At 40.5% G+C, this 27,931-nt stretch overlaps 1 protein-coding gene across 2 annotated transcripts in view; it reads left to right on the top strand.

Annotated features, from left to right (window-relative positions):
• MARCHF3 (membrane associated ring-CH-type finger 3) overlaps positions 1-27,931 on the top strand; it is a 144,970-nt gene that overhangs the window by 14,636 nt on the left and 102,403 nt on the right. The window contains exon 1 of one of the 2 annotated variants that reach the window (XM_079779585.1): positions 2,899-2,918. The exons of the other annotated variant lie outside the window; for it this stretch is intronic. The gene's annotated coding sequence lies outside the window, so the exon portion shown is untranslated. Of the gene's footprint in view, positions 1-2,898; positions 2,919-27,931 lie in introns of those variants that run through there. 2 annotated transcript variants of the gene reach the window in all.

Here is a 27,931-nt window from a genome sequence, read left to right on the forward strand (position 1 = left end):
ATTTGTCCAGTTCCTCAAACAAGATGAGTAACTAGGACATGATTATTTCACTTTTTGCCAGTTACTTTTCAATTTATTAGATACTGACACAATTTATTAGATACTGACATAGCATTTTTCACAGGTGGCTTTTTTATTTTTTAAGTGAAAGCTTTGTTTTTAATGAGTTACAACTATTATGTTTCTAAATGACAAAGCAAAACAACTTACCTCAAAATAAGATTAACGTGGATAACTTGAACTGGAAGTCATTTGAAATGTTTCATGGCTACACTTTGTGCTAAATATAAAAGTAATTGTGTTTCCCATGTGTGAGCATCAAAAGCTCCAGTTGGAAAATCACATGGTATAGCAAGTAGGTCACTATTGATGGCAGAACATGAGACAGGAAATGTTACAGCTAAGATTAGAGGCCCAAGCAATATGTCTGGCCATGCTTGCTACATTGTTCATCCTAAGAAGTGGAAGGACTCAACAGGGTATAACTAACTTTAGCCCAATTCAAAAAGTATTAGCAAAGATAGCCTTTTAATCTGTCATTCCCTTTTGTTTCTAGATAACTCTTTTTCCCTGGGAGGTAAATAAACTGAACTGCTTGGGTTTGCACATTGGCAGACCTGTGAATACCAATTAAAATGGCAGCCTTTACATTCTAAAAGTATAAATGGGAAGCAGTAATCAGCTATATATGTCAGAGGGGAGGGGGTTTGAGGGGGCGGGGTGAAAAAGGTGAAGGGATTAAGAAAAAAACAAAAACCTCATAGACACAGACAACAGTATGGTGATTACCAGAGAGGGGTGGGGGGAGGTAGAAGACAGTAAAGGGGGACAAATGGTGATGGAAGGAGACCTGATTTTGGGCGGTGAACACAGAATACAATATACAGATGATGTATTATAAAACTGTAAACTTGAAACCTATACAATTTTATTAACTAATGTCACCCCAATAAATTCAATAAAAAATTTTTTTAAATAAAATAAAATCTACAACATTTTCTTTTTAAATAAAAGGTTGGGGGGGGGGATAACTTTTTATCCCCAATGAGAGATAATACCTTACTTTGGGGGGCCAGACCAAGATAGAGCCTTGGATTCTGAGAGAAGCCAACCCCCACACATTAGATTAAGCAGTTGAACACAAGCCCAAAGAGCCAGCAGTTATTTGGATGAGTAGATGGAGGCATGCCGAGATGATTAAATTTGAATCTGTCATTAGAGCGTCGATTATTTCATTCACTTCCAGCACAGAACCCTCCATAAAAGTACCCTGGCTTATGGAACCCATATATTCTGTGTGGATAGTTTTATCACTTGAACCTCAGAGGCCTTTCTAGGCTCATATTTTCAGAGGTCATTAATGTAGATCAAAACACTCTACTTTGAACAAGGATTATTTCATGCAGATTATAACTTTTAGGAAAGGAAGTGGTGTGGAGACTCACTGGAAAGAGTATTTTGGCAGTGCTTTTAGTCTTTATTCCTTCTCTAGCTTAAACACAGAGCTTAGATTTGATGCCTGATCCAGGGACAGGATGTTGGAAAGGGGGTTGGAAGCTCAACTCTCACAGATAATCATCTGGGATTAAAATACTGGGAGTGGTTTCTAATTGGCAGTTAGAAGTCTGTTGGGTCCTGAATGGAGAAAATACATGTGATGTGGCCATCGGACCTAGTTGTGCCATTGATTGTGCCTGGTTCTCACCCATCATGCAGCAAGTTGGTTGGCCTAGCTCATTTCCTAGGTCTCTGTCAGAGAATGTCAGTGACAGAGGCTGGTGGGAACATCCTGGAAAATATTTAGGGTGTCTGAAATAGATTTTTGCTTTGAAAATCTTTGAAAGTTCCCTTTTCTAGTTTCAAAAATGTATGAATAACTAATAACTCTTTAAAATGTTGTATGCCTTGTGGAACTCTTTATCACCTTATGAAATTGGTTATCTAATTTCAGTTACTGCTATGAGATTTCTCTTTGATGTCAGTGTAAATGACCAGACGGCCAGGTCCCCCATTCTGCTTCGACCCCAGTCAGAACCCTGAGCCTGGTCCTGGCTCTGCCTCTGACTACAGGTGGAAGTAGAGTGAGTCACCAGGCTCCTTTCTGGGCCTTATGTTCCTCTTCTGGGAAAGGAACAGAAAACTGGATCATTTTTATGGATTTGCTCCAGTGTTAACACTCCTAGTATATGATCCTATTCATCTTTCAAGCCTGTTTGTCTTATTTTTCCTTTTGTAGGGAAAAAGATGTAAAAATTTTCTAGTTGATAACTTTTAATCTTAAGGTCAATTGCTCAGCTATTTTGGCTGATTTTTTTTTTTTTTTACCTGTTTGTATGGAAGAGTTTGAATTCAGTTTAATTACAAATTCCAAGCAAGAGTAACCAACAAGTTTCATGTAAGAAGCAGCAAGACTTTTGAGGGGCAACATGGTAGAGTGGTTGGGATTGGTGGGGCATGGAGGATCTAGTTTCATGGGAAAATAAAAAGAGGGAATGCAGTATGCAAACATGTAACAGGAATCCAGTCAGGACCCACAGTTAATAACCTCTGTCCCTTCATATAGGAAACACAATACCGGGGCTTATAAATCTGTGGGCAAGGAAGTAGCACAAATAAAAACTTCATTTGTAAGGGCCATCTTGTCACTTTCTAAAGACTTAATGAAAATAGTATACTTTTAACTGAGATACATACAAATAACCTCTTACTATCTTTAGTCTCTCTGATGACCGATAATGTTGGTGGAATCTCTGAAATGCAGAAAACAACCTAGATTGGATCATTTTTCTTGTTGTTTTTCTTTTTGTTAACAAAACTTTTTTTTTTTTCCAAAGAAAGAAATACTGAATGGCATCTAGATTCTCTACACCTCCCTTTCCTCAAACACAGACAGAATAAATCAAGTTAACTTCCTAAGGGTGAGTTATCCTTAGCCTTTTGAAAGACTCTAGTTGTGAGAGTGGTTGACCTCTAAAAGGAATTAGAGCCCTAGCCAGTTTGGCTCAGTGGGTAAAGCGATGACCTGTGGACTGAAGCGCCCCGGGTTCGATTTCAGGTTGGGTTGCTGGCTCCTCCCTGGCCTGAGCCCTGGTCAGGGTGCGTGCAGGAGGCAACCAATCAATGTGTTTCTCCCTCAACGATGTTTCTCTCTGTCTTTCCCTCTCCCGCTCTCTCTAAAAATCAATGGAAAAATATCCTTGAGGGAGGATTAAATAAATAAATAAATAAAAGGAATTAGAGGCTTTGGAATCTCCTTTTCAAGAGTTCTCGAAGAACAGGAGAGAAGCTAGTGTTTTCATGGAGGAAATTTGGACAAATTCATCTTTTGGCTCTGTCTTAATTTTAAAACTCACCTATGTTGTTGCTAGTGCTTTAAGAGACTTTACTTATAGGTAACCAGATCTTGTGACAGATAATTTCTTCTAGATGTTTAGGACTGTCCTTTCAGACTCTTGAAATAGGCTTTGGTCACTGAACTGGGTTGTCTGGCCAGCTGCCTGGCATATGACTTTGTTATCGCTGGCTGCATTGGAGCACACGAGACTTCCTGAGCCCCTGCCTGCAGTGTGGCAATTGTAGAAAAACATGTTCAAAGGAAATAATCCAGGTGATAAAAGACTCTAAATTTAGAAAACTTTTCCCTTCCACATAAGAGATACAATTTGTTTCTTCTTCCCACACGAAATAGAGCTGTCCAGAAGAACAACCGTGAAAACACATGACCCCGTCACTTCCCTCCCACTTGCAGCTGTCAGTGCTTCTAAGCGAAATGAGTGTGTGCTGAATAATTTTGCAACACCTCACAATCACATGTTTCGATGTCTGTTGAGGCTGAAAACTGCCAGTCCATTTGAGAGGTGAATATAGTCTAACATGGAGACAGAGACTTGCGAACCGTATCCCGTTATTCTTGGTGAAGTCAATCTTCTAGGTGATGGCAGTAGAAAACCCACCACTGCCTTCATTCCTCACTCAGTGGGCTTTTGGATGGAGAGTTTCTCCGAACAGAAGTTCAGGGATTATCCATGAACTCTTTGAGCAGTCAAACAATGAGAGTTAGTGCCAGTCTAGCAGACCATCCATCGGTTTTAATTTTTGATTTGGAAATAGCACTAACGATTTCCAAAGTGGAGTTTGCAAGATAAACCACTGAGTGTGAGGAGAAAATATTAGAACTTCTACTTATGTTCAATACCCCCAAAATAAGAAAATTAAGTTTTATTACTATATATGAGTTGACATTTGCACCCTTCCCTGTTCTTTATGTCAGAAGGCCCTGGGTTCTGAGAGAGCAATAGGTTACCCTCAAACAACAGATAATTGACTGGCCCCTCACTTATCTATAGCATGTTGCATTGTATTTGTAAGTGTCCAGTTAAGTTTATTTGCAGAATATTAATTTTTTTGATTTAAACTAGCCCTCCACAACAACAAAATAAACAAAAGAAGTAGCTTTAAGAGATTCTGGCAAAAACAAAAACAAAAAGTGGATTAAAGATACCACTAATTTTACAAACAAGCACAAGAGAACAGTATGAAATGGAGGAGTTAACTTGTCCTTTTAGGACAAGTTTTTTTGTTAGTCATCTTATGCATTAAAAAACAATACTAATACAGTCAGTTTTGACCAGAAGTTAGTCCCCAGATCTCAAAATTATCAAGACGGCTAACTGAAAGAAGGATTTATATCTATTGTCATTAAGAATGCACACATTGGATGGGAGTGTGTACTTTGCCTTGAGAAATTTTGTAATAGAAATAATGAAGGTACCATGATTTTTAAAAACCTGGAGGATAACCTCTGCATTTTTTTTAAATCCAGTGTTAAAAGTTACCTTCTAATCTTCATAAAATTTCACTAAACTAAATAGTGTTGTGAAGCCTCTTGTGAAGTTTTCTAACTTGTATGTAAAAGTTAAAAGCACACATCTTGAGGAAATACATGTTCTTTCACCTAATACAAGACCAGATAAGATAATATGTTGAAAACTATCTAAAATGAGTTTCTTTGCCAGAAAATGCTGTTGAAAGTATTATTAAAGATATTACTGAAATCTTGGAGAAACAAATACTGTATTAAAACAAGTTATGGAGGGCAAAACACTTGTTTTAAATTTATAAGTTGTTAGATCTGACCTATTGTATTTGTTCATTTCTGTTTCACCAATTAAATACACTAAGTGCTTCTTTTTGGTAAGCCACTACTAGATGAGATTTATTCACAATCTTTATGAAAATGTTTTATGAAAAACATTGAGTAGTGTTTCCTCTTAAGAAGCAGCTGTTCAATTCTAGGGTAAGGTTAGAAGAGATAAATTCATTCACTATATCATTCATATCAAGCTAGTGCAACCAAGATGTTGAAGCCAGAGATATACAAAAAGTAAGCAAGATGTTACCTTTAGTTAATTTTATAAAAACAGACCTTTAATATACAGCATAGTAGAGAACTCACTTAATACAACATTTTAAATTGAGAAGGGACCATGAAACTCTTTTGTATCCCACAGAGTTTTGCTGTTTATCCTGTTGAAAATTACTTGAGAGTTCTTAAACTTACAGATAAGTTATATTTATTTTCCTTTTTATAAAGAGGAAAGGCTTCTATATTTTGTTAGTTGTTTCTGTGATAATAAGCAACTTCAGTAGTGTGCTACCTACAGATCATTTAAAAGAAAGAAGGAAGCATAATTAATTTGTCCTTCCAAGAATAAGGAAGAAAATAACTGAATTTTAAGGAAATTAAAATGTAGAAAGAATGTTGTGGGAAGGTGTTTGGAAATTTTTAGATCGTATTGTGATTTTATTGCTTAAAATTGTGACAGCCATTAAAACCCAGGTATGTAAAATAAACTGAACTTAGAATCTGACCTTAAAATTAACATATCACAAATAACTAAATCTAAATTTTCAGACATGACCTATATTCAATCAAACTGCTCTTAATAAAATAATTGCTATTTAGTAAATAAAAGGGATTTGTACTATTAAGTATATTTAAATAAAATAAACGTTTAAGTGGATAAAAAAGCTGTGGTACATTTACACAATGGAATACTACTCAGCCATAAAAAAGAAGGAAATCTTACCTTTTGCAACAGCATGGATGGACCTGGAGAACATTATACTGAGTGAAATAAGCCAGTCAGAGAAAGACAAGTACCATATGATTTCACTCATATGTGAAATATAATGAACAAAATAAACAAACAAAATAGAAACAGACTCATAGATACAGAGAGCAGACTGAGAGCTGTCACAGAGGAGGGGTGTTGGGGGCCAGGTCAAAAAGGTAAAGGGATTAAGCAAAGAAAAGAAAAAAACCTCAGACACAGACAACAGTATGAGAGAGAAAGAGGGATAGGGGGAGGTAGAAGAGGGTAAAGGGAGAACAAATGGTTATGGAAGGAGACTTGACTTGGGATGGTGAACACACACTACAATATACAGATGTTGTATTATAGAATTGTGAAACCTATAAAATTTTATTAACCAATGTTGTTCTAATAAATTCAATAAAAATAAATATTTAAAGTATTGTTTACTTTACTTTTGTCATTTTGATGTTTGTTGTGTCATGTACCTAATATAGTACATGTGTGCATATCTAGTACATGATCATGGTGTGCATGTTCAAAGCTTTTTTTAAAATATATTTTTATTGATTTCAGAGAGGAAAGGAGAGAGAGACAGAGAGGGAGAGAGAAACATCAATGATGAGAGAAAATCATTGATCAGCTGCCTCCTGCACACCCCAACACCAGGGATTGAGCCCACAACCTGGCATGTGCCCTGACCAAGAATCGAACCATGACCTTCAGGTTCATAGATCAACGCTCAAACAGTGAGCCATACTGTCCGGGCTCAAAGTTTTTTAATATTGGGATTCATGATCCAATAATGTTGGAGACTACTGCCACAGATTCTTAAACTTTTGGGGTCAGGGAATAGCCACAGATTCTTTGAGACAATAAAAGATATGTGTCCTCTTCTCAGAAAAATTATGCACACATTCCAGCAAATAAAATTTCGCCCAGAAATTCAGGGTGATCACATGCCCACTGATGGCTATTGCCATGGACTCCATTAAACCCCCTAGATGAGGACATACCCAGCATCACACAGTGACATAATTGATCTTCCAATCAATACTTCCTAATCCTCTGTCATTTCAGGCTTTGGTCTGGTTGCTGAGGACAAAAACATGAGGATGGAACTCTATCTGGGCCCCCAAAGAATTCACAAGTTCATTGGGGATTCCAGTGTGCAACCAATAATCACAATATGATTTATGTTTAGGAGAAACTTGTTTATTTGGCCATCAATAAATGACACCAACTGCATGCGGGTATTATGCTAAACTCCATAAGAAATGCAGAGATGGGTAAGGCAACCCTTGTAGAGAATCAAGTCCCAATTGCTTCAGCTTCCAGGGCTTTTCCTAATGCACCTTTTATATCCCTGAAGCTCGTGATGATCCTCATTGGGGTTTGCAGCTGTTTCCTTCATGTGCTAAATGATGTAAGGGAGGTGAGGCAGGGGGTCATACTTTTTCCTGTTTCTAAGCAACCCAAAGCTCTTTGTGTTTATGTACACTAATATGCACTTCTTTGCCTGTGGAATAGAGAACTGAACTCTTAGGTAAATTGGCAAATGAAAGAAAACAGGGAGTAATAAAGGAGGTATGGAATTTTATAAGCTTCATGATCTCTTCCCCAAAGGCCTGAATCTATGTAATGAGGTAATACAACCATTTTTTGCCGAGTCTGAATTTATTTCTGTTTTTTTTTTTTAAATGAACGAATAGGAATAAAGTAAATGCAAAATTTTTTTTTCTGCTTTGGTCATTAGTTGGTAATATTCTGGAAGGTGATATAGAGTTTTTCTTACAGGTATTGAGCTCTGTGTAGAGACTAAAAATAAACAGAACAGCACAGGGAAATAGGCAAGCATTATTGATCTGTGTCAGGACCATTTCCACTTTAATGTTTGCAAAAGGCACGGCCCAGTTTGCAAACCTATTTATAGAGTGCAGCTTGTTCGTTGCTTTATATAGATGATAAAAACAAGGTGAATTGTCAGGTAAATTTTGGTTTAAATTAGAAAACAGGACTAAAAGGGATCTCCTTCAGAATTAGTGAAGAGGGCTCATCCGTTGTGTTCCATGGAGTGGCGTGTCTGGGGCTGTGTTGCCCGTGGACATGCTTCCAGCTTGAGTGCCTCCTCCAGTTGGTGTTCACCCCACCAGCTGCCCCCAGCCTTCCTCAGCTGCCCCCTGTCGGGAGCAGGGGCTAAAACAAACAGGACACCTCCCAGACCCCTTCTGCCCTTCAGGGAGAGTTCTAGTTCCCGCGCTGGTATTGACCAGGCTCGTGTGCCTGTATGTTTGTGTGTACACATGCACAGTTGTGTATGAATGGGATGTTTTTGTGGGATCCTCTTTTGACATTTGGTTCTCCCTTTATTTTTTGGTAAACTGTTGACATTTTTTTCTCTCTCCACTCATTTCCTACCAGAGTTATTTACTTCTCTAATATGCCCAAACCCTTATTTTTCTAGTTTCTTTCCATCCCACTCACCAAGCTTCCACTCTCAGTTCTTTTTCTTTTCTTTTCTACAACTGTCAGTTCAATTCAACAAGCATTTAGTGAGTGCTGGGCACCTGCAAGGTTCTGGAGCTTAAGAGAAGTAAGACAGAATCTCCATCTCCAAGTTGCTCAGTCCAGTGGGACTTGTGGCCTGTGCTCTGTCCTCTCCTCTCTCCCTCCAGGCAGAGTTTCCTGCCAGCATACTCCATTGTAGTAATAGCTCAACATTGGTTCCTTAGAAATTAATTTTGTCTTAACTCCCCCCCCCCCCCCAGTAACATCTGATTTATAAAAGGAACTGGGCTTGTAACATGGAAATCACCCATCCTGAAATATGACATACGGGGTTGGATTCTGTTTGTGTTAAAAATTCCAGAGGGATGCTAATGGGCCTAACCACCTCCTAAACGTACTGTAGTAATGTTGTTTCACCGGAGGGCATACTTGTCTAGTTTCTGGGAAATGGCCTGCCAACAGTTTCCACTCTGATGTGGTGGTCTTAGTGCCAAGGCAGCATTGGAATGAAAATAACTGTTTTAAAGTCAGTACAGAAAGGAGGCAGACAAACCAACCCTGACCACACATAGTAGCAGTTGACTCCAGTTTTTGGCTCTCAAAACTGTTTTCCACCATCTCTGAGCCATCTCTTCCCTTTAGAACTTTTACACTTATAAATCCCTCTGCCCATCCAAATACAACATCAGTTTATTTTCAATGTAAGAGACACTAAGAATAGTGACAGGCAATACATCTTTCACAGCCAGTTGTATATAGGACAGACTTAAAACAAGAGGTGAGGGAAGAACTTGAAAACTAATACACATTTTAAATATAACTCTTGTCTCTATTGCTCGGTCTTCTGATAATCACCAGACAAATGGTATCAGGGCTGAGATAGCTATGTGGATGGAATTCTTAAATGGTTTCATCACTTGTGATGGGGTTAATGTCTTTCTGGTGGCTGGGTATCATTGGCTTCCCAGCTTCATTCTTTAAATCCTTTTGTGCCATGTCATTCTTCACTAAGTCTACTCAATTCATCCTGGGTCTTCCTCTGTTTCTCATTCCATACCCTCTGGAATGTGTCACTATGTAGTGTCCATTCTGTAGTGTGTCTCTAAGTGGCATGCATCCAAATGATTACAGCTGTCTTCCTAGGGTCTTACATAAAGTAATTCATTCTTGTCTTTTTCAAAGAGGAGTGATGCTATAAGGTCACTGGCACTGCCAAATCCAAATTATTCCTCATCCTCCTGCACGTTATATCACTGGCCAGTATTCTAGTTCTGATGAAAGTTGCTGGGACCTAATTCACCTTGACTTACTTGCACGCTGTGGGTACTCTGAGCACTGGCTATTGCGTGGAGAATAGATTGTAATGGACAAAAGTGGAAGCAAGACCACCAATTAGGAGGTTACTGCAGTAATTCAGGTGAGATCTGATGATTGCTTGGGTAAAATGATGGTAGTGGGGATGGAGAGACGTGTCAGAACAAAGGGGACTTGATAATGAATTGAACATGTAGGAAAAGGAATGGTATGGAAGCATGAGGCCTCCTAAGTTTTGGGGAAACAGAGATTAATGAGGGATGTATGCTAACAGAGAGGGCAGTGGCACAAATGAAGTTGCCTAAATGATGTAAGGATCTCTTTCAATTCACTAGTGAGAAATTAAGATCATTAACATTAAAATATATGCAGTAGCCTTTTGAAAACTATAAAGTTTAGAATGACTAAGGCATTGTTAGTATTTTTGCTTTGGTTTCATGATATGGCTTGGATGGAGTTGGCTGATTTCTATACATTGTGGTACATTAGTAATGGCTAAGTTCTTTGAGGGTGAGGGCAGTGCCTTATTTGTTGTACCTTCAACACTAGCATCCGTACAATAATAGGTATTTGGTATATTTGTTGACCAAATAGGTTAGATTATATATTTGATGTATAGAGAAGATGACCATTTGGATGTTTTGAAAATAAACTTGAACCTCATTTCTGGAATGCTAGTATCTTCTATGAAATATTAAAATATAATGCCATTCACTGGGGGAGCATTTTGGAACATTCATTTCATAGTTAGAAGGAATTTCTTTTAGTGATTATTTCTCTTTAGCTTGAAGGGGGGTGCTTTCCCCCTGAAGTGGCCAGGTGCCAGAGGACCAGGGGCTGAATCAGCTGGGAGACATTACTGCAAGGTGGCTGGACGGGTAGAAAATGTAATGGCAATGAGATAAATTTATGCCTGGAAATAGAACAGTGAGGGTCAAATCTGAAAGTCAGTGAGATAGTAGCCTGTAAGAGAGTAGCCTGTAAGGAGTTTGGAGCTTAAAGGCCCAAGATTTAGGTCAAGTCATTGAGGACTTTGCCCTGTAAATAAACTCCATGTCCCCAAGGTGCAGGGGGACCAGGAAGTTATGCTGGACTGGCTGATTTAATAGGCTCATTGAATGCTGGTCTGGACATTATTGCCCTAAAAATGAGCATTGTATAAGTCTGCCATCTGGAAAAAAAAAAAAGGAAGAAAACGGACCCATTTTCTGCATCATCTACATTAGATAAAAACTTCTTATCCTTATTGACAATATTTTATTTGTTTACTCCAACTGAGACTTATAGCTCACAGACCTGCCAGTATTGTAGAATCAATATAAAAATTCCTGTTGTTTTGCTGACTTAGATATTCACTGAGAGATTATTTGGGAGACAGACCTGAAAAGCAATTATGTGGAAAGTTCAATATGCGAGTTCTCCTTGAAAAGTGTTGCTTAGAAAGAAATTTCTGGGAGGCTTTCTAGTTTTTTGTTGTTTTTTTGTTTGTTTGTTTGTTTTGTTTTGTTTTTATTGATTTCAGAGAGGAAGGAAGAGGGAGAGAGAAATAGAAACATCCATGATGAGAGAGAATCATGGTGGATCGGCTGCCTCCTGCAAGTCCCCCACTGGGGATCGAGCTCACAACACGAGCATGTGCCCCTGACCGGAATCGAACCTGGGACCCTTCAGTTCACTGGCCGATGCTCTATCCACTGAGCCAAGCCGGCTAGGGCAGAGGCTCTCTAGTTTTTGCCATGTATACTTTCTTCCTGATGTCTTGTGACATGCAGTAATATTTCTTCCAGTTCTTAGTTTTACTTCAGTCCATCACTTTGAGGCCCCGTTAGGTAATATCCACAAATATTTTGGAGCTTGTTCTTTTAACCACAAATCTTTATAGCTTTTCAATTTGTTTTGGCGTAGCCTGGGGATTGGCAAGGAAGGAGTGGTGCAGGTGAATAAATAAGACTTTTGTTTAAACGATGGCTTTTCTCAGTTTGACATCCACAGGAATATCTGTTAATTGTCCTCCTGGCTTGGACTTTAAGGCATTCATGAGGCTCCTTTATCCCTACCTCCACTGCCTCCACCCCCCCACCCCCCCACACACACACACCTCATTTCCCCATCTGTTCTCCCCAGTGTGAGAAAGTACATTTGTGGCCATCTCCACCTGATAGCTTCCGTATGTGGCCTCAGCCATGGAATGCTGAATGTTTGCACTGGGTTTGCTGAGAGCAAAGTCAGGAGACAAGCATGTTGGTCAGAGGCCAAGTACCCATCTAGTGTAGCTGCTCCAGTTTCACCCCTGATCCAAGCTGTGTGCATTCTCCAAGTTAAGGGAAGCCAAGGAGTGACTTGAAAAAGGAGCAGGAACTCTAAGCTTTATTCTTAGCCTCTAGAGCAGAATTCTGGTTCCCCGTAAGTCAGCGCTTTTGATCAGCAGCCAGGCCTGGTTGACTTCTGGTTATGCAGCTCATTGGCTGCCATGTGGACCACTTGGTAGCTGCTGCTTTTGTATTTCCATGGTCCTCCTTTCACCTTGCACAAGAAGTTTCTTTTTAAAATATATATATATTTTTATTGATTTTTTTTACAGAGAGGAAGGGAGAGGGATAGAGAGTTAGAAACATCGATGAGAGAGAAACATCGATCAGCTGCCTCCTGCACACCCCCTACTGGGGATGTGCCCGCAACCAAGGTACATGCCCTTGACTGGAATCGAACCTGGGACCCTTCAGTCCACAGGCCGACGCTCTATCCACTGAGCCAAACCAGTTAGGGCAAGAAGTTTCTTTATTTACTTTGGGACCTACACAAAATAAAAGGAAAAAACAATTCACCTAGACCTAAGATTTCTGGTGTAATGAGATATTTCCTGCCATTGAAGAAGTCATTTTATGATTCTAGTCTAGTCTTTTTGAGGAAGAGAATAATATTCATTTTTTTTAATTTAATAAATCTTTATTGTTCAGATTATTACAATTGTTCCTCTTTTTCCCCCCCATAGCTCCCCTCCACCTGGTTCCCACCCCACCCTCTGCCCTTACCTCCCCCCCCCCATCCTCATCCATAGGTGTACAATTTTTGTCCAGTCTCTTCCCGCATCCTCCACACCCCTTTCCCCATGAGAATTTTCAGTCCACTCCCTCTCTATGCCCCTGATTCTATTATATTCACCAGTTTATTCTGTTACTCAGATTTTTAATTCACTTGATTTTTAGATTCACTTGTTGATAGATATGTATTTGTTGTTCATAATTTTTATCTTTACTTTTTCTTCTTCCTCCTCTTCTTAAAGAATACCCTTCAGCATTTCATATAATACTGGTTTGGTGGTGATGAACTCCTTTAGCTTTTTCTTATCTGTGAAGCTCTTTATCTGACCTTCAATTCTGAATGATAGCTTTGCTGGGCAGAGTAATCTTGGTCGTAGGTTCTTGCTATTCATCACTTTGAATATTTCTTGCCACTCCCGTCTGGCCTGCATAGTTTCTGTTGAGAAATCAGCTGACAATTGTATGGGTGCTCCCTTGTAGGTAAGTTTTTCTCTTGCTGCTTTTAATATTCTCTCTTTGTCTTTTGCTCTTGGCATTTTAATTATGATGTGTCTTGGTGTGGTCCTCTTTGGATCCCTCTTGTTTGGGGTTCTGTGCGCTTCCTGGACTTGTAAGTCTATTTCTTTCACCAGGTGGGGGAAGTTTTCAGTCATTATTTCTTCAAATAGGTTTTCAGTATCTTGCTCTCTCTCTTCTTCTGGTGTCGGTACGCTTGAAGTTGTCCCAGAGGCTTCTTACACTATCTTCAAATTTTTGGATTCTTTTTTCTTATTGCTTTTCCGGTTGAGTTTTTTGCTTCTTTGTATTTCAAAGCTTTGACTTGATTCTTGCGTTCCTCTAGTCTGCTGTTGGGTCTCTGTATAATATTTTTTATTTCAGTCAGTGTATGTTTAATTTCTAGTTGGTCCTTTTTCATATCCTCGAGGGTCTCGCTAAATTTATCAGCCTTTTCTAGGAAATTCTTGAAAAACCTTATAACCGTGGTTTTGAACTCTATATCCAGTCATTTGTTTTCCTCCATTTCTTTTGTTTATGATCTGTTTCTTTGTCTCCGCATTTTTGCTGCTTCCCTGAGTTGGTAGGGTAGCTTTGTGTGCTAGGTGTCCTATATGGCCCAGTGGCTCGGCCTCCCCAGTTACCTGAGGTGGACACTCTTGGTGCACCCCTTTGTGGACTGTGTGTACAGCCTTGTTGTAGTTAAGTCTTGATTATTGTTGGTATCACTGTGTCTACGCCGGGAGGACTTCTGTGCTGGAGACAGCCTTATGAAACAAGACTTGCAAAATTGCAAAAGCCTCTGTGCTCAGCTTGGATGGGGCGGAGTCTCAGGGCTGAGCAGACAGTCTTAGCTTCCCATCAGCCCTGCCCTATGAGGCCCCTGGGTCTCAGTGTCCCTCGGTAATCGCTGCAAGCACCTCTAAGAGTAAGCTGCCCTCAAGTTTCACCTGCTGCCAGACAGTCCAGTTTCTCCCCCAATGAATCTGGATTCCCAGATTCTTGCCCGGAACTGGAGTTCAGTGCAGTTGGGAGCTTCCAGTTCCCTCCAGCTAGAGAAAGCCAGCGGCACACTCAGCAGTCAATCCTCCCTTCGCGCACTTGCGCGCGCGCCTCCAGACCTCTGCCTTTCGCGGCTCCCCTGAGTTTCCGCCTGACAGTTCAGATTCTCCCATATAAGCCTGGGTCCCCAGCATCTCGCCCAGAACTGGGGTTCAGTGCAGTCGGAACTGGGGTTCAGCGCAGTTGGGAGCTTTTGTCTCCTTCCCGCTAGAGAAAGCCAGCCAGGCACTCAGCCGCCCGCGCGCGTGTCTCCGTACCTAAGCCTTTTTCAGCTCCTCTGATTCACCGTGTGCTTTCCTCTTTCCTTCTAGTTGTAGAATTTCCACTCAGCCAGCTTTCCTGTGGTTCTGGATGATGTTTGTTTTGTCTTTTAGTTGTAGTTTTGAGATTATTGTGCAAGGCAGCAGTTTAGGTGTTTACCTATGCCGCCATCTTGGTTTCTCCTCTCTAAGAATAATATTCTTTTTTACTCTCTTAATATTTCCTCGGTTCTTAGATTACCAATAGTCTCCATTGGGTTTCTGTAATAACAGTGCTTCAATATTTTCTCCTCGCAATAAACAATCAGCAGATTATTGATTATGATAACTTTCTAAAATAACTGACTGTGGTTAATTCCCTAAGAATAGTAGCAGACAAGGCAAGGTTGGCCAGATGTACTAAGTAGACACAGAGAATTACTGCTGATCTAACATAGTTCCTCAAGAGGGAGGGAGGAAGTATGAAAAAAGGATAATCTTACCAAAAAATAAGGTATCCAGTAAACTGGTATTCAGAAAAATACATTGAATAGCTTATTCTACTGTTGCTATTAGAAACAGGATCTGAATCCACAGGAAAGATTGCCCTTGACATTTTCACATTGGGTACCAGTGATGGCAAAAGATAGTAAGCCTATTGATTGAGGAGCAGAGTCTCCTCTTCTTATTCCTAAACTTGCAAAAAGAGGACAGTGTTTCTCAAGTGCGTTCTTTTAGGATAGAGCACTAAGCAAATCCTATATAATAAAAGGCTAATATGCAAATCAACTGGTGGAACGACCGGTCGCTATGACGCGAACTGACCACCAGGGGTCAGACGCTCATACCGGCAGTTGGACATCCCTCTCACAATCCTGGACCGCTGGCTCCTAATCGCTCACCTGCCTGCCTGCCTGGTTGCCCCTAACTGCCCCCCCCACAACCTTGTCAGCCCTTACTGCCCCCCCTGCTGGCCTGGTCACCCCCAACTGCCCCCCTCTGCCGGCCTGGTCGCCCCTAACTGCCCCCCCCCCGCCAACCTGGTCGCCCCAACTGCCTCCCCTGCCAGCCTGGTCACCCCTCACGGCCCCCCTGTTGGCCTGGTCACCCCACGCAGCCTGCTGTTCAGTTGTTTGGTCGTCCCTCACTAACTCCCCTGCCGGCCTGGTCATAGGCAGCCATCTTGTGAGGGAGTGATGGTCAATTTGCATATTACCTCTTTATTATATAGGATATGGCAAAGTTTTTTACCTCTGACAAAAAAAAAAGGATCAGAATTTGTTTTAACATGCATGTGTACACACCCAGGCATGCATGTGGATATGGGTGGAGAGATTCCTAGTGTTTTCTCATTGCTCTTCAAGCGTTGAAGAAGAGACCCAAGTCTAGTTCATGGGTCTTGGTCCACGTTGCTTTAGTCGTAAAGTCTTTGATGAAAAGGGATTCCCTCTGTGACTGAGAGGGATTAGGATTTTCAGATTTTGGAACGCTTTTTTTGCTTCTAGTACTAATCAGTTCTGAAACAGAATTGAGAGTAGCAAATGTCTTTTTGTCAAGTGAGCGGCTCATCATATTGTTTTCTTATTCTGTTGCCCTTTCTGTGGTTCTTCTGCTTCACCAATCCAAGCCCTAAGTCTTGCCTCCACCAGGAAGTCTTCTCTGCCTGGCTCACCCATTCCAAACACCCCCCCGCCCCAACTCCACATTCACATCATTTCTGTTGTCTTCTCTTTGTCTTAACTTGCTACTGCACTCTATTGTTAGCTGTTCAAGGCTTGCAACAATAACATATCCAGTAACCACTTATTAAATTAAAATGTTTAATACTTGTTCAATTAAACTTCTAGTACATATTGGCCCTTTTACCGCATTAGCCATTGGTCCCCATAGTAAATTGCAGGTTAGCCCCAGGAAGTACTATAAGTATTCTTTAATACTTTATGTGATGATGATGATCATCATTATATACACAAGTGGTTAAAAATAAACTCAGTTACAGGAGTGTATGAGTTGAAAATAAATTTTTCCCTTTCTCCTCATTTTTCACTCCCCAGATGTAACCAATGTTAACAATTTTTATGTATCCTTCTAGAAGTTTGTATGCATATGCAAACATAAATGGGAGCCTAGTATACATATTCTTCATCTCCCTGATTTTTAATTAACTTAAGTAATTTCTCCTAGAGACCTTTTCATTTCTTCACACTATTGTTTGTTTTTCCCTTACTGGCTCTGTAGTATCCCATTGTGTAAATAATCAATTATTGATTTAAGTAGTGCCCTGTTGATGAATATTTATATGATTTCCGTTTTCTTAATAGTAATGATAATGCTGCAATAAAGATTCTCCTGCATTGGTTTTTAGTGTTCTTTGTTAATGCCATTTCCTGAGGGGACTAAAGATCCTGGATCCATACCCACTAGAGAGGAGCAAAAGCTTCCTACCAGTGTGCCCTCTTCTCCCTTTCTTGTTGTTTATTTTTTACCCCCAAATTTAACTCTTTATAACTCTTCGACCACAAGCAATCCACTTAAACTGGGGACACCATAAAATGCCTTTATGGACAAGGCGGATAACCTAAATATGTTAGAGGCTTGAGGCCTGAAGACATTGAAATTCAAAAATAAAAATGGTAAGTACCCATGGTTTTCAGGCTCCAGGAGGCCAGCCTATGATAACTAATTTAAACAAATCTGTGTTCACAAGGCCCTTTGTGCAAACTGGTTCCTCAGCCTGGCATAGCTGCAGCTCTACATCGTCCTTATCCTTCCAGGGCTCAGCTTCCATTCCAGCTTCCCAGACTGTTTCAATTTCCCCTCCCCCTGCTGCCTTAGCACTGTATTTATGCCTCTGTTTATCACACACCACTCTCTGCCTTCCATTGGAGGTATGTGAGTAGCTGTGGAAGGCTGCTGAACATCTAGGCCAGCGGTTCTCAAACTTTTTAAACAGGGGGCCAGTTCACTGTCCCTCAGACGGTTGGAGGGCCGGACTATAGTTTAAAAAAAACTATGAACAAATTCCTATGCACACTGCACATATCTTATTTTGAAGTAAAAAAACCAAAACGGCAAAAACACTCTCATGTGGCCCGCGGGCCGTAGTTTGAGGACGCCTGGTAGGCTTTTGAGTTTCTCATTCTGTTTGTCCTTAGCATTTATTTTCATATAGTGGATTCCCAGTAAATGTTTTTATTGGGAGAAGGATAGGGCAAAATGAAGCCTCACATCAAATCACAGATGTTAAAATGGTATATTATTGTCATGACATCCAGTGGAAAATAAACAACTGTTGGATGTCCAGGACACAAATATTTTTCTGCCAAAAATAATTCTGTACAGGTAATCTGTAAAAGTATCACTGAATTACAGAAGTCTCTTTTCTCTGTGTTATGTCCAGTTGGAGTAATAAAGATTAATTTGCTTCATCATAGAAAACAAACACAGGGCAGGCTTGAATTCTCAGTCTGAAATAATTTCTTAACTCCAGTGATTGTGAAAGCAGTGACATCCTGTTGGAACTCTAGGCAAAGCAAGGTAAGAACACATGCAGCACCCTGCAAAATAAATAGCACCTTGATGCCAGAGTGTCAGAAGCTCTCTCTTAAAGTATAGGCTTGAAGTATAGGCCATTAAGTAGAGATCTATTGATCTATGTATTCATTGCTTTATTTAAACTACGTGTCCAAGAGTAACTGAGTGCTTGGCTTCTGAGTGCTACAGCACCCAACTTGGGAGAAGGCCTGCCGATCTTGGTGTAGGTAGGAAGTTCATCAGCTGTTCTGAAGTTCGCCTTTCTTAATTATTGAGCATTTTATGCTGAGATTTTGTGCTCAAGTTGGGTTTATTTTTATAACTTACATACAGTAAAATTCACTTTTTGTGTGTGTACAGTACTATGCAGTTTACCAAATGCATAAAGTTGTGTAACTACTACCACAATCAAGATAGAGCACAGTGTTATCACCCCCAAAAATTCTCTCATGCCCTTTTGAAGTCAACTTTTCCTTCCACCCCCAGCCCCTGGCTACTGCTGACCTGTTTTCCAGCCCTATAGCTTTGCCTTTTCCAGGATGTTGCATATAAATAAAGGGAATCCTATGCTATGTATTTTTTTGAGTCTGGTTTCTTTCACATAGCACAATGCATTTGAGAGCCATCTGTGTTGTGCCATGTATCAGTAGTTAGTTCCTTTTTATTGCCAAGTCGTACTCCATTATGTGATGTACCAGCTTGTCTTCACCAGTTGAAGCACATTTCAGTTGTTTCCAGATTTGGGTTATTATGAATAAAGTCACATTAATATTCACATACCATTTTTGTGAACATGTTTCCATTTTTCTTACATAAATACCTAAGTGTCAGATTGCTGGGTTAAAAAGACAGGTTTGTGTTTAGTTCTTACAAGAAACTGCCAAATCATTTTCAAAGTGGCTGTTTTGTTTTGCATTCCTATAATATTAACTGAGAAAGGTCTAAGATTAAGGTTATATCTACACCATTTGCAATCATTTCAACAGCCTGTGGGTGCATTGAAAGGAAGGGAGAGGCGTGGAATAGGGATGTAGACCCTATCTCAATGGGTTAAACTTTTTGTTTATATACAGAACTTTTTTTTCTGCCTGAAATGATTAAAGTGAGTGTGTAGCTGCTTGGCAAGACTCTGTCCTGATATTCAGGGGAGATTACAGCAGCTTTGCAGATAAGCTCAGCAATCTACTGGGCCACAAAGTCATTTCCCAGGCCATTCAGGCAGTCACATGTCGTGGTGTTGATGGCATCTGATAATATCAAATATTGGGAACCTGAAGATGGCACATCTTTTAAGGGTGATATTTCTAAGTTTTATTCATATTCTCAGTCGCCTAAAAACTGATTTCTTTTAAATGCTTTCAAATTCTGATCATTGGAGATACTTTACTCATAGGCTTCTTATCATCTCGAGTCCCTATGGTTGAAATAGGAGATTATAGATTTGTCCTCTACACTTGGCTTTGGAACCTCAGCCCTAATTTAGGAGAGATGTGGCTGTGCCCTCTGACTATTGCTGCAATTAGCACCTTTATACTCAACAGGAAGATCAGGTCAAAGGCTATTTGGGTTGGAGGCCTTGTCCTCCGATGGCCTCGTGAGTCATGGTGGTCTGCCTTAGAATCACCTGGGTATCAAAAACAGGAAGGAAAAAAAACTATTATATGATGTGTGTCCCTCTAATGCCCTTTGGTAACCTGCAGAGTTCTGTGGTAACCATATCTGCACCCTGACCTGGAAATTTGGCCATTAACCTTCAGGAACCATTTACTCGCAGTATTCAAGTACGAACTAACTGAATGATCCTGACTAAGGAAAACTTTCAGCCAAGGGCACTGAACTGAATGGGGTTTTCATATTTCACTCACAACTCCTCCTTAATAAAATAGAAAGGAGATGGGAAAGCAAATACTAGTAGAAAATGATTATTTTCTGTCTGATATTGCTTCAGGGAAATATCCATTCAGTGCCTGCCTATCAGCCACAGAGCTACAAGCTCCCCTTTCTTCCTTCCCTGAGCTGAGTCCTCGGAGGTGTTCTGGAAGGCTTTGCAATATCATTAGGGCATTGTGGGGAGGGGGAGAGTGTCTTGTGTTTCAGGCTGATTTGACATTCTTCTTATGATGCCAATTTGGACAGAGTAGTAAAGGCCAATAGACATGATACCTGTGGTATCAAGAGGAAGAGGTTTGTTTTGTTTCCTGCTGCAGATCTGACTGCAGGTGAACTTTTTAGACTGAGCTATCAGAATGTAAGAACATAAGAAAATTTGGAGTGGCGGGGGGGTGGGGATAATCACAGATTTTGATTGTACTGTATACCCTGGGGCTGTACTGTTCACTCGGCATTCACTAACCCCACAGGATGGCTTCTCTTTTATTGTCTGGTAAATTGTTTTCCTAAAGCTGCCAGCCTTTGCAGCTCCAGTGAATTGCTCAACTTCATATATTTCATGTGGCCCAAGGAAGACCCAGTTGGCAGACCCTATTTCAAATCCTAGAGGCAGTGAGTACATGGAAATATCTTTGGGACTCTTGCTTGTTAGGCATGTGGCAAGTTCACAAAGCTAGACATCTTACCAGGACAAGGAATACATTTGCCAAGGAAAACATTACAGTAAAAATGAATGTAGGGAGAAGAAAATATAATAATAGAAGTCATCATGCTGCTAAACTTCATTCTTAAAAAGGCAAGTTGCTATTATTACAGAAGACACTAAGGATCAGAGCATAATATAATAGGAAGCTGTTCGTAATTATCATTGATGTGCTCTAAGTGTTGTAATTAATATATTCATACTGGTGCTATCAGTAAAACATTCCTTTCCTCTACGTGTGTTCCAATTTACGGTTTGCTAGCTCACAATAGTACTGGAACACTCCACAAATCTCACTCTCCAGCCAGGGAAAGGCCCCAGTTCACAAAGCATGTGGTCTATTTTTACACTTAGATTTACAGTGGACTGGCACTCACATACTGACAAGATCCACAGTGTATGAGGGACGGGGAGGGGTTACTAAAGTGTTTTTTAAAAACTTTCTTTGCTTTCTGACAAAGAAAACAATTCAGAAATTTCCAAATTGTCTTGCTGCTTGAGCCTCTAACAAATTTGAAATTGTTTCCCTTTAGTCCTATTATTATAGGCTTTTTTTCTTCTTCAGTGAAATGTGTTGGTGATGTCAGTAGGAGTTGCCTATGTTTTTTTAAAAATCTCATTTCTGAATAATATTTTTGAAACTTTTTTTCTTTATCTCCTTTTCAGCTTTTGTGAAAATAATACATATATAAATAATAAATAAAATACCACACAAATGCCATGCTTGCTTCCCTCCCACCCCCCACCCCCTTTTACCCCCTTCCCAGGACAACACTGCTCTCTGGTAATGAATGCTCAGGTGATTCCTTGCTTGATCTTTACATTGCTATTTTTTTTTATTCATTGTGTCAATTACCTGTTGACCCTTTCTATTTGTTCACTTCCCTTACCCTTCTCCCTTCCCAAATTGCTAATCTTTGTACCTTAAAAATAATAGTTTTAAACCTCTATTTATTGTTCCATCTATTTATATAGTACATCTTGACTCTCTATTCTGTTAGTTGAAAATATTAATAATCCCAGTGGAAACAAAGCTTGAGTTCACTTTAAAATTTTCTTACATTTTCTGAATGATTTGTTTCTTCAGGAGTCAGGTATCATGTTTAAATTACTTGGCTTTTCTTTTTAGGGCTTCTAATTTGTTTTTAAAGAGGAGTGGTGAACTTTGGTTATCCACCGATATTTGAGAACAAAGGGCTGAGTTGATTTTTCTTAATACTTGGTGTGGGTTTTCCCTGATGCTATATATATAGGTTTGATTTCCTGTTCTGTGCTGTCCCTGAATTGGAAGGCTGCATGGGCCATTGGTGCTGTGGGGGGCTTGTCTCCTGGTAGTTTCACATTAGGATCAACACTGAGAAGGGGCTAGTGCAAGGAGCCTCTGGGACAACTTCAAGCATACCAACATCCGAATTATAGGGGTGCCAGAAGAAGAGAGAGCGCAAGATATTGAACACCTACTTGAAGAAATAATGACAGAAAAATTCCTCTACCTGGTGAAAGAAATAGACCTACAAGTCCAGGAAATGCAGAGAACCCCAAACAAAAGAAATCCAAAGAGGACCATACCAAGACACATCATCATTAAAATGCCAAGGGCAAAAGACAAAGAGAGAATCTTAAAAGCAGCAAGAGAAAAACAGTTAGTTACCTACAAGGGAGTACCCATACGACTGTCAGCTGATTTCTCAACAGAAACTATGCAGGCCAGAAGGAAGTGGCAAGAAATATTCAAAGTGATGAGTAGCAAGAACCTACAACCAAGATTACTCTACCCAGCTAAGCTATCATTTAGAATTGAAGCTCAGATAAAGAGCTTCACAGATAAGAAAAAACTAAAGGAGTTCATCACCGCCAAACCAGTATTATATGAAACTAGAGGCCCAGTGCACGAAATTCGTGCACGTGGTCAGGGGGGTAATACCCTCAGCCCAGCCTGCACTGTCTCCAATATGGCATCCCTCTCACAATCCAGGACTGCTGGCTCCCAACTGCTCACCTGCCTGCCTGCCTGCCTGCCTGCCTGCCTGATTGCTCCTAACTGCTTCTGCCTGCCAGCCTGATCACCCCCTAACCACTCCCCTGCCAGCCTGATTGATGCCTAACTGCTCCCCTGCTGGCCCAATTGCCCCTAACTGCCCTCCCCTGCTGGCCTAGTCACCCCCAACTGCCCTCCCCTGCTGGCCCGGTCACTCCTAACTGCCCTCCCTTGCCAACCTGATCACACCTAACTGCCCTCCCCTGCAGGCCTGATTGCTCCCAACTTCCCTCCCTTGCAGGCCTTGTCCCTCCCAACTTCCCTCCCCTGCCGGCCCAGTCACCCCTAACTGCCCTCCCCTGCAGGCCTAATTGCCTCCAACTGCCCTCCCTTGCAGGCCTGGTCCCTCCCAACTGCTCTCCCCTGCTGGCCTGATTGCCCACAACTGCCTTCCCCTGCTGGCCATCTTGTGTCCACATGGGGGCGGCCATCTTTGACCACATAGGGGCAGCCATCTTGTGTGTTGGAGTGATGGTCAATTTGCATATTACCTTTTTATTAGATAGTATGCTGAAGGGTATTCTTTAAGTAGAGGAAGAAGAAGAAAAAGGTAAAGATGAAAATTATGAACAACAAAGTGACAACAAATACATATCTATCAACAAGTGAATCTAAAAAGCAAGTGAATAAAAAATCTGATGAACAGAATAAACTGGTGAATATAATAGAATCAGGAGCATAGAAAGGGAGTGGACTGACAATTCTCGGAGGGAAGGGGGTGTGGGGGGTGTGGGAAGAGACTGGACAAAAATCGTACACCTATGGACAAGGACAGTGGCGGGGGGGGCGGTAAGGGCAGGGGGTGGTGAGAACCGGGTGGAGGGGAGCTATGGGGGGGAAAAAAGAGGAACAACTGTAATAATCTAAACAATAAAGACTTATTTAAAAAAAAAAAAAAGAAGAAGAAAAACACTGAGAAGGGGCTAGATTCCTGTCAGAAGTTTCTGTGGCTGTGGGGGATGGGGTAGGGGGCTTCAAATGCTTTAAGGGGAGGGATTTACTCTAGAGTATTGGAACATATTCTAGCCTTCCTGGTTCTTTCCAGACAGTTATTTGTTTTGGGGGGTGGTTTTTGGGGTCTTTTTTTTAGCTTTTTATTTTAAACTGATTTAGAGAAAAGTTCCAGAAATAATAGAGTGTTTCTGTATATCCCTTACCCAGCTTTCCCTAATGTTAATGTCTTACATATAGTACAATTTCCAGGCAGTTTAAACAAATTTTAATAGATAAAGAGTCCCCAATAGTTTGCTCACAAGTAAAATTTTGGCACAGTACATGGAAATAAGCAGGGGATAAGGAAAAGAATGAAGGACACTCCCAGGCCCAGTATACCTTAGGCAGACTTTCATGAACCTCTCTCTTTTACACTCTCAAAATCTCAGTCTCTGTTGCTGCTGCCCAGTGAGCCTTGGGTCTTACTGGTTTACTGGTACATTGCCAGGCAGCTCATGCCCACCCTCCCACTTTCCCAAAGTTTTCTCCTATATCTTCTTCTCTAGGAAACCTTAGTTTTGCTCTTAAAACCTGCAATTGATTAAATGAGCCTTCATACCCTCCCCACCCCCCAAAATCCACCCAAATTAAGGAGGGTAACCTCTTTTACTTAAAGTCAAAGATCTTAAATGTTAATCACATCTACAAAATACCTTCACAGAAACATCTAGACTAGTGTTTGCCCAAACGTCTGGACACCATAGCCTAACCAAGTTGATGCATAGTATTAATCATCATCTACTCTGTTCTCTGCCATCCTGTCATTTACCTCCAAAACTTTGTCAAAATCTGTCTTCTTGCCCTGATGTCCCTTTCTCATCCCTTTCACTGTTATGTCCCTCCCTCTTTCAGTATCATTTTATTAGATTCTAGGGAGACAATTGCTTGTACTCATTCCATCATATTCTACAAGAAGAAAACACAGTTTATTTGTTACAGAGAGCCTGATTGCTCATGCAAGTGCCTCTCCTAAGCATTGGTGTGTCAACAGAGGTCAGCATTCATATTGAGATTTAAAAAAAAAAAAAAGCATCATGTGATTCAGCTCAAATGTATTTGCTTTACATATTACTCTAGACAGATTTATCAATGTTGATGCTTAGGTATCTATTGCATTGTACTTACTTAGAATTTTTTAACTATTCATTTTATTTGATCTATCTAAATGAAATTATTTTTCTATTTGCTTGGATGTAAGTCCATTCAGCTTTGAAGCATTTGAAAAATGTTAAAAATATGAATTTTAAGCTTTATAACCTGAACCTTAACTTTATTATTTTAATTTTTAAAATCATAAACAAAGCTTTTTTTAGGGCTTATTCACCTATGTAATTCACAATACCTAAAACAGTGCTTTGTCCAAAGTGGGCACTCAAAATTTTTTTTAAATATGCTTACATTTCCCAAAAATTCTGTAGCTTTGTATAATAATGGCATAAATTAATATGGTACTGTAGAGATTTCAAATGTTTTAATTTCTGCTATTTCATTCACTGCTCACATCTGATGCTACTTGTGGGGTTGGGAAGTAAGCAGGCATTTTTAGAACACTTGGTAGGACAAGGGCTTTGTCTGAAAAGGTACATCATTTGCCGAGGTCATGTACCTTACAGTTTCTGAATCTGCTTGATTCCAGATCTTCTGACTCCTAATTTTGTACTCTTAACTATGCATATGTTTTCATATGCTGTATATCATCTGGGGAACATTAGACAATGAGCACACTCTTATAAACCCTAGTACTGTTAGATATGCTTGTGATGGACTCACTCTCAAGGCATGTTGTGCTAATGATCTAACCAGAGGTTCTCAGCCTTTCTAATGCCGCGACCCTTTAATACAGTTCCTCATGTTGTGGTGACCCCCAACCATAAAATTATTTTCGTTGCTACTTCATAACTGTAATTTTGCTACTGTTATGAATTGTAATGTAAATATCTGTGTTTTCCGATGGTCTTAGGCTCTACAGCAACCCACAGGTTGAGAACCGCTAGCAGGGTTGCCTAAGACCATCGGAAAACACAGATATTTACATTACGATTCATAACAGTAGCAAAATTACAGTTATGAAGTAGCAACAAAAATAATTTTATGGTTGGGGGTCACCACAACATGAGGAACTGTATTAAAGGGTCGCGGCATTAGAAAGGCTGAGAACCACTGATCTAAACTATCCGTTTCTTTTATAAGAAGTTACGTTTCCTTGGACAGTCAATCCACCCTACTGTGTCCTTGCTTGTTCCGTACGCAGGGACCAAATAGAGTCATGCATGAAAAATGCTCCTAACGTCAGGCTCTGTCTCCCGACAAAAGTGTGTTTACGAATCAGAAACCACTGTGTATTTTCAAAACCAGAGCCTCCTTACCACCACCAAAAACTCATCCACACGAAAACATCAAATTAAACCTATCACATATTTACTAATAGCAAACAGAGCTGCAATCCTTGCCCTCCCATATCTCCCAAGACACATCTTGTCAAAAATCAAATTGTGGTTTAATTAAAGGAGTAAATGAAAAGTAATGATGTCTTGTTAAAAAATAAAAATAGTACTGACTCACTGTCACAAATATATTATTTTCTTTTTTTTTTTAAAGAAATACTATGTGTCTTAATTTAGTATGAAACATGCATGACAAAAAGCTAAGACTAGTCCCCCAAAGTAAGGCCCATCATTATTTGAATTAACTTTCTCCCACCACCTCCTGGTGGGGACAGTTTTCTTCCCAAGTACTCTTTTCCCAGTTTTTCTTTATTCCTCTTTTTGTTCCCCTAGCTCTGCCTCTGAGACCTCCCTCCTACCCTCCCAGTGGCTGCACTGGACGCATGCACAAACTGTCAGCTTTAAATGCCTAACGAATCTTTGTTGCAAATGATGTGTTATTCAGAACCGTCTCAGGCCAGGTCTCATATTATTCCGCTTTGGTTGCCAGAGGTTTAAAGGATTAAACAGTCCTTTAAGTACGCACTTCCTGTTATCACTTCTCATATTTCAGAGCAGAGGAGCATCCTTTGGGTCTTGAGTTCCTAACCTCTCGAGTCTGTGACTTGGCTTTTGGGACCTGTGACTCCCCAGAAGGGAAAGGTGGGATAATGTGAACACAAATGCATTTTCTGTGGAGCGGCTCTCTGGTTGTCCTCAGGTCTTAAAAGGGACCTATGGCCTGAGAATGTCAAGAAGCATGGCTGGCTCTCAGAGGCCCTTTGCTTCCACCACCTTCGCTTTTCACTTGAGGTCTGGGCTGGGCTCTGGCATCGATCTGCAGACCCTGAGCAGCAGCCTGTTTCCTGTTGGTTCTTCTGCCCACCTTCCCCGAGCTTCTGGGCTTCACCTACCCTGCAGGCTCTCTCCGTGTGCTGCCCTTGGCTGCGCCTAACCACTGCTTGGCTTTCCTTACTCCTTTTCACATCCCCGTCCCTGCGTAGAAGGTGTTCCTGTGCTAATTTTCTAAGCACCTTTACTCCAGTGTGATTTATCCTAGAGTTTCTATACGGAACATGAGAATCACCGGAAGTTTTTCTCTACCCTCTCTCTGTCTGATCAGAGCACCTGGCACATCCCAAAGCCACTGCCTTCCTTAACAAGTGACACATTCTTTTCCCCTGGAATCGCATCCCTCAAAGGACCAGTAGCATCCTTGTGCCCTGAGGAATCCTGGCACTGTCTTCCCTCCAAACCCCTAAAACTGCCAGATTCCACACTAACATTAGAATACCCTCTTCCCCCCTCCCTCCAGTCCTATCTATTACAGTCAGCTTCAGTTCATGAGCAGGTTTTACCTTGCTTTAGCCTCACTTTAATAACTTCTCTCTCTCTCTCTCTCTCTCTCTCTCTCTCTCTCTCTCTCTCTCTTCTCTCTCTCTCTCTCTCTCTCTCTCTCTCTCTCTCTCTCTCTCTCTCAATCTTCTACATTTCTGCCTAATTTTTCAATTTTAGAATTGGAAAAAAAATAGCCAACCCTGATTAAATATGAAAAACATAAAAGAAGCTAGGCATAGATAAAAGATAAAAGGACAT

Source organism: Cnephaeus nilssonii, assembly GCF_951640355.1.
Source record: "Cnephaeus nilssonii genome assembly, chromosome: 2".
Taxonomy (NCBI): Eukaryota; Metazoa; Chordata; class Mammalia; order Chiroptera; family Vespertilionidae; genus Cnephaeus; species Cnephaeus nilssonii.